The 8010-nt window shown below is 34.8% G+C and overlaps 1 pseudogene; it reads right to left on the bottom strand.

Annotated features, from left to right (window-relative positions):
• Nucleotides 1-4392: 4392 nt before the first annotated feature.
• Nucleotides 4393-5385, bottom strand: LOC114037735 (annotated as a pseudogene).
• Nucleotides 5386-8010: the final 2625 nt, after the last annotated feature.

Below are 8010 nucleotides of genomic sequence, written 5' to 3'. Positions count from 1 at the left end.
TTATTATCAATTTAACATTTATTCAACCAAGACACACAGGAATTGTATGAATACAACTATAAAATACTCTTTATGGAAATTGGAGAAATATTAGTTGCTCATGGGTAAGCCAATATTAAAAGAGTGACAATCCTAAATTTATTTACTTATTCAGTGCCATACCTATCAAAATATCAAAGGACTCTTTTATGGACCTAGAAAAAAATAATAGTAAAATTCATTTGGATGAATAAAAGGTCAAAAATCTTTAGAGAAATAAGAAAAAAAAGTGGAAACTCCTCACAAATTTAAAAAAAGAAAAGAAAAAGTAAGACCATGAAATAGATGTGCATAGTCAAGGAAAACATATTGGCCCTGTCCAAAAGTGTATCTAATTTTATGGCATGAGTATATTAACTCTTTGTCTAAAAGTGGGTAGGATGCATCACCATTGGTTCTCTGGAGTTGTGGCTGGTCAGTGCGTTCATCAGAGTTCTTAAGCCTTTTCAAGTTGTTTGTTTTTACAATGTTGTTATTGTATAAATTTTTCTCCTGCTTCTGCTTGCTTCACTCTATATCAATTCATACAAGTCTTCTTAGCCTTCTCTGAAACTGTCCCTTTTATTATTTGTAGTAGTAGGTAGTAGTATTCCATTCCATTGTTCAGTCATTTGAAGGGCACCTCACTGGTTTCTTAGTTTTTTGCTATTACAAAAAGAACTGCTATGAATATTTTTTAATACATGTGAGTCTTTTTCTTCTTTCTTTGATTTTTTAAAGGTATTCACCCTGCCTTGGTATTGTTGGGTCAAAGTAACTTTTTGACATAGTTCAGAATTGCTTTCCAAATGATGGACCAATTCATAGCTTCACCAACAATGCATGAATGAAAATACTTTCCCACAGCTCCTCTAACATTTGTGGTTTTTCTTTTTTGTCAACTTTGACAATTTGATGCCTATGAGATAGAATCTTAGAGTTGCATTAATTTATATTTCTATAATTATTATTTATTTGGAGCATTTATTTGATAGTGATAGTTTGGATTTCTTTCTTTGAAATCTTCTTGTCCATGTCCTTTTACCATTTACCAATTGGAAAGTGGTTTTTATACTTATAATTTTAAATTAATTCCTTATGATCCTTGTAAATAAAACCTTTAACAGAGAAACTTGTTATAAAGATTTTTCTTAGTTAACCTTTTCATTTCTAATTTTATCTGTATTGGTTTTTTTGCAAAAACATTTAAATTTTATTTAACCAAAAATAGTCCATTTTTATCTTCTGTGATCTTTTTTATCCCTTGTTTAATCATGAACTCTTCTTCTATCCTTAGATCTAAAAGGTAATTTGTTCCTTATTCCTACCATTTTTTAAAATGATAAGACCTTTCCATGTATACATTTGGAGCTTATCTTCGTATAACATGTGAAGTGTTGTTCTCAATCTAATTATGCTAGAATGCTTTCTAGTTTTCCCAGCAGTTTTTGTCAGACAGTATTTTCTTACTCCAGTAGATGGTGTCTTTGTGTTAATCAAACATTAGGCTACTAGATTAATTTGCTTCCATTTGTTATGAACCAAATCTATTCTACTTATTTTTTTAAACCCATACCAAATTGTTTGATGACTATTGCTTTGTAGTATACTTTGAGATCTGATCCATTGAGATCTGTTCATTAATTGAACAATTACTTTTTCTTTTCTTTTTTTTTTATATTTTTTGAGGGACTTTCCACATTTTCCTCTTATTTCTCTGAAGATTTTTGATCTTTTATTCTTCCAAACGAATATAGTTTGAGACTGGTATGCTTCCCCCAGAGAAGAAGAGGGTGGTGAGAGAGGAGTGAGTGCATCCTTAATGCTCTTGCTTTTATTCAATATGCTACTGTTACCCTGCCTTTCTTCCCTTCTCCTTTACCAGACCATAATCACAGGTTCTTATCCATTTTTTCCCTTAAAAATTTTCTTCATAATCCACTCTTTGAGGTTAGAAGGTTTTTTGGGTTTTTTTTTTTTTTGGTACTTATGACCAATCCCTCCCTGACCTTACCCTCTCTCTTCTTTCCTCTTTTAACTCTCCCCATTCCCTCCTCTTTTGATGTTGAGTTGAACATATTTCTACTCCAAAATGTGTGTGTGTGTGTGTGTGTGTGTGATCTACCTCCTTTTGACTGGTTCAAATGAAAGTGAGGTCCAAGTGACATTCCCTCTGACTCCTTCCTTCTTGTTTGTAAATTCTTTAACTTACACATTTTGTTTACCTGAGATAAGTTCCTTTTTCCACCCTAGTATATTGCTTTCTCCTTACTTTCCTTTCTTCTTAAGATCATAAAAACATAATAAAACTATTCCTAGTCCCTCAGTCTTATCTACCTCTCTCTGTGACTTCTGATAATATTAGGGTTCTGAGGAGAGATTTGTATCTTCTCCTACTATAACACAAATGCTTCACCCTTGTATAGTCTCTTCTGATTGCTCACTTATATATTTTTTTGATCTTTCTGTTGACCCCTGTGTTTATATTTCAAAGTTTCTACTCAACTTTGATCTTTTCTTCTGTAATACTTGGAAGTTATGCATTTCATTAAAGGTCTATTTTCTTCCCTCTGGGATTATATACAGTTTTTCTGGGTAAGTTATTCTTGGTTGTACACTCATAGCTTTTACCTTTAGGAATATTGCGTCTCATGCTTTCTGTTACTTTATTGCTGTAGCTTCCAAATATTGTGTGATCCTGGCTGTGGCTTCTTGACAATTGAACATCTTCTTTCTATCTACTTGCAGTATTTTTTCACTGACCTGGAAATACTGGATTTTGGCTATGGTACACTCAGTGTAAAAATACCTAGAAAGAGGCTCCCAGAGTACTGGTTTTATCTTCTATAGAGGACATGTAGATGAACAAAATGATCTATCGAATATGAAAAGGACAGATCAATTATTATTTTTGAGAATATTGGAGAAAACATGAGTTCAACCACCTTAATTGTTGAAAAACCATCTTTATAGGTGTGCATCTTCTGTCACTGAGCTTTTGGCAATTTGTTAAGCAAAGTGGTTCTTGTCATTATCCCATTCACATGCAAATGCCACAATATATACATTATGTTGGTAGTTTGCTTATGTTTTGTTTTTGTTTCCTAAGCAAAACCAATTAGAAACATGTATAAATTGGTACTTGAAAGTGTCATAAGTAATGCTATTAGGTGAATAAAAAATCTAGGTATTCATGAATTAAAGAATCAATGAATTAATTAACTGCCTTAAAGTTTTTAAAATAAGAATAACACTAATTTTAGTCATTAAAACATTAAATACTCTAGAATATTAAAAGTTGAATGGAATAATCTGCTTTATGCAATGAAGGATAAATCTGTGCAGCAGAAGTAAAAAAAAAAATCTTCACATGACAATACCTTTGTATATAGACTGTTGGCTCTTTTGAATACAAACCACATTTCTAATTACCAAAGTCATAGGATACTGTTTTTCAAGTACATCATAATTTCAAAGAAAAAATATGCTTTTATAACCCTGAAAAAATAAATTACTGACCTCAGGTATTTCCTCTAAAGCATCAGTTCAAAAGTGATGAGTGTATGTCTTCACTTACCTACAAGTACAGCTGACACAGCAGGGCTGGTTGTAACAAGTTCAGTTAGCTTCCGAGAACCCAACCCAGGATCTTCTTCCTGCCTTCTGCCAATGATGGGCTACAGAGTTAAGAATAAAAACTCCCAAGTACTATCACAATTGGTATGTAGGAAAGAATTGGACATACATGTAAAATATAGTAGATAGAAACACCATGGAATGGATAAAGGGTTATTTTTTTCTAAACTAGAAAATGGGCATGTTCAAAAACAATTGTGGTAGTAAAAATAGTCTTACTTTTTTTGTAAATTGATGTAATTTTTATTTATTTTAATTGTTCTGAAATAGTCATTAATTCAATAGAAAGTTTTAATTAATTTTTTCCTCCAACAAGTCATTTCTTAATTTATTAAGAACTTTAATAAAAAAAAAGGTTTTCTAAAGGCAATGTAATGTAGTGGAAGGAGCCCTGGAATTGGAGCCAGAAGATTTGAGTTCAAATCTGGGTTCTGTTACTTGCTGCCTTTATGAGCTTAGGCAAGGTTTTTCTCTTTTCTGAACTTCAACTTCCTCATCTGTAAAATGAGGTGGTTGGATTGGATAGATTTCTTTTTATTTTTGCACTGAAGACAGTGACTTTATTGATGGTACACAATGTAGGACTCTGTGTTTCTCCCCCCTACTACAGGGGTGCTTTAGGGCAAGGATGTGAATGGGGCATGGGAAACCCAGTACAAGGACATAGGTTGGGGATATGGGTTCTCCAGTCATGGAACTCCTTTTTTGGTTGGGGATGAAGATCCATGACTTTCTACTTTACTCTTTGAAGGCCATGTAGACCATGAGGTCTACTACATGGTTGCTAAAACCATACTCATTGTTATACAAGGAAATGAGCTTGACAAAATGGGCATTGAGGGCAATACCTGTGCCAGCATCAAAGATAGAAGAGTGGATATCACGGTTTAACTCACAGGATACAGTCTGTATAGCCCAAGATGCCCTTCAAGGGTCCCTCTGATGCTTACTTCATCAATTTCTTGATTTTATCATGTTTAGTATACTTCTCTAGTTGGCAGGTCAAATCCACAACAGACACACTGGGAGTAGGAACATCGAAGACCATGCCTGTGAGCTTCCCATTCACCTCAGGTATGACCTTGCCTACAGCCTTAGTAGCATCAGTGGAAGCATGGATGCTGTTTTAAGTAGCACCAAGCCCATCATGTCATACATCCTGCCAGAAAGGAAACCTACTGTCTTCTTGGTGGTAGTAATGGCATAAACTGTGGTCACAAGTCCTTCCACAATGCCAAAGTTATCATGAATGACCTTGGCCAAGGGGGCCAAGCAATTGGTAGTGAAGGAGTGTTACTGACATTCTGAAGGAGGATTATCCTATTTCTCATGGTTTACACCCATCACAAACATTAGGGTAACAGCAGAAGGGGCAGACGTAATGACCCCCATGGCTCCACCTTTCAAGTGAGCCCTGGTTTTTTCCATGGTGGTGAAGACACAAGTGGATTCTACAACATACTTGGCTCCAGTATCTTTTCATTTAATATTGGTGGGATCTTGCTCTTGGAAGATGGTAATGGCTTTTCCATTGATCACCAACTTTCCATTCTCAGCCTTGACAGTGCCTTTGAACTTGCCATGGGCAAAATCATATTTAAACATATAAACTAGATAGCTGTGGTCAGTGAAGGGGTCACTGATGACCACAATGTCTACTTCACCTGAGTTGAATGTATGCTTGGTCACCAGGCACCCAATACAGCCCAATCCATTGACTCTGACCATCATCTTGTTTCAAGGATGTTATTGCAACAGTAGATTCTGACACTGAGCTTGGGAGAAGGGCTGAAAGGATTTGATGGTTTTGAAGGTTTCTTACAGAAATCCTATGGCATTCTAGTAAATACTGTTGTTTTAAAATTCTATATCAATTTTTTCTCCGTCTTTGGGGAGGTCCCATCTAAGAATTCACAAAGAGAGTGGTCATTTTCATATTATTGTGTATAAATTATATATAACACATTATATATAATATATATTATATGTATATTATTAGATTATTGTATTTTAGCCTTATCAATTAATTAAAAATATTTCCCAAGTGTCCACTATGACTTAGAACAGGAGTGGGGAACCTGCAGCCTTCAGGTCACATGTGGCCTTCTAGATCCTCAGGTGCAGCCTTTTGACTTAGTCCAAGTTTAACAGAACAAATATTTTTATTAAAGGTATTTGTTCTGTGAAGTTTGGGTTCAGTCAAAGGGTCCCACTTGAGGACCTAGAAGGCCACATGTGGCCTTGAGGCTGCAGGTTCCCCACCCCTGACTAGCACTATGCTAGGTACTGAGGCGATAGTATCTACTGTCTCTGCTTTCACATCGCCATCTTGGCTCTGCCCTCAATAGTATCTACTGTCAAGGAACTTAAAATCAAATGGAAAACTTAACACATACAAAATGACTACTAAACAATACAAGATACAGGAGAAATAGTGCTAGATGTGGATGCAGATAACTAAGTTTGAATTGTTGCTTTGTGACTTTCTACATATATGTATTTGGGCAAGTTACTCTTTGGACCTTGTTTTTCTCATCTGTAAAATGAGGAAGTTCAATTAGATGATCTCTAAAATCTCTTCCTGGTATAAGTTAATAATCAAAAGCTACTAAGTGCTACATCACATAGTACAGGCAAAATCTATAAAATTTCAGAAAAAGAGGAGATAAACTGAAGTTGGGATATCAGGGAAGACTTCAAGACACTGGGAAGGACTTGAACTAAGGATGGAAGGGAACTTTAAAAAATGGATAGGCTGAAAAGGAGGGAAAGTAGTAATGCATATTATGATAGAAATGGGTGAAGATGTGAGTAGAGGAAGGCAACTGGATTTTTGTCACTAATTAATAAAAATTTCTAAGGATTTAGATTAAGTGACAATAGTAGGTCCTGGATCAAAGTACTACTTTTCAAATGGAGTCTATAAAATTGAGAATGTGAGACTGTATTTGTAACTTTTATCAAATGCACATAGTCTGTACTCCAAACTCTCACCATCCCTAGTCTTATGTGTTGATATTCATGCCTCATAACTGAGGAAGTAGGTGAGGGGTTTGGAGGGAGGAGTGTGGAGGTGTTTGAGGAGATGAAAGGACTGTCAGACTCCTGAGGGCTCAACTCATCTCCCTTGAATGGTTATAGTCCTATATTTAGAAAATACAGATTTTATCAAAGATAACATCTGATTGGAAAAGGACTTTGGGCTAGTCATTTGGTAAGTGTTAGGGTCAGAATTTCAGCAAAATAACTGAATGGATGAACTGACACTTAACTCCCCATCATCTTCTCAAAACAGCAAGAAATTGTCCAAATGAAAAAAGAGGAAGAGGAAGAGGTTAACAAGAACAAGTAGAATAGCAATGAAAAGTAGAAGTAGAAGAAGAAGGAGGAGGAGGAGGAGGAGGAGGAACAAAAGAAGAGAAGTCTTGGTAAAAGGAATAAGTGCAATGGGCTAAAATAAATTGAAGAGACATTTCCATAAGGAAAGAATAATAATACCACATCAACAATAAGTAGAGCCCACATTAGAAAGAATGGAATAAATTGAAGAAACTTCAGAGTGGTTTAGAAACTAAAAAAGGCAATAGAAGGGAACTGTTAAAATAGAAATTAAAGGACTTAAAAATACAAAAAGCTAAGAGAATTGATTGATTAGGGGCAGCTAGGTGGCACAGTGGATAGAGCACCAGCCCTGAAGTCAGGAGGACCTGAGTTCAAATCTGTCCTCAGACCAAACACTTTACACTTACTAGCTGTGTGACCCTGGGCAAGTCACTTAGCCCCAATTGCCTTAAAAAAAAGAGAGAATTGATTGATTAGAGCAGGTTGTGGAGAACATTAACAATGCATTAGGTTTAGAAAAAAAATACAAAGCCAGAACACAAAAATACAACTATGGAAGAAAAATATTAGAGCAAAACCAGAAGATAGCCAAAAATAAAAATCAATAATTTCCTAAATGTAATATGTTAACCAAGAAGGATTTACTAAGTGTCTCCTATTTATATTTTAAAAAGAGAGACACATGCAAAAGTAAAGTGAAGCTCTAGCAATAATAAAGTTATATTTCAGATGAGTACTAAAAAGCAGGAGTTGAAAATATGCTATCATATAAAACAATACTAAAAAAAGACTCTGTCAAGTGAGACCAACTAGGAAATTATATTATGCTTAAAGGCGGCACTGATAAAGAATTAAAATAAATGATTTCTCTCTCTGCACTGTATATAAAATATGAATTATATGTAATATATGCACACATTATATGTATATATATATATACACATACTGAATAACATAGTATGTTTGTTTGTTTTAGGCAATTGAGGTTAAGTGACTTGCCCAGGGTCACACAGC

This window comes from Vombatus ursinus, unplaced genomic scaffold, assembly GCF_900497805.2.
Source record: "Vombatus ursinus unplaced genomic scaffold, bare-nosed wombat genome assembly UNPS02010548.1, whole genome shotgun sequence".
In the NCBI taxonomy this organism is placed as follows: domain Eukaryota; kingdom Metazoa; phylum Chordata; class Mammalia; order Diprotodontia; family Vombatidae; genus Vombatus; species Vombatus ursinus.
Note: the sequence above shows the minus strand (reverse complement) of the source record. Positions and strands in the feature narration are given on the sequence as shown.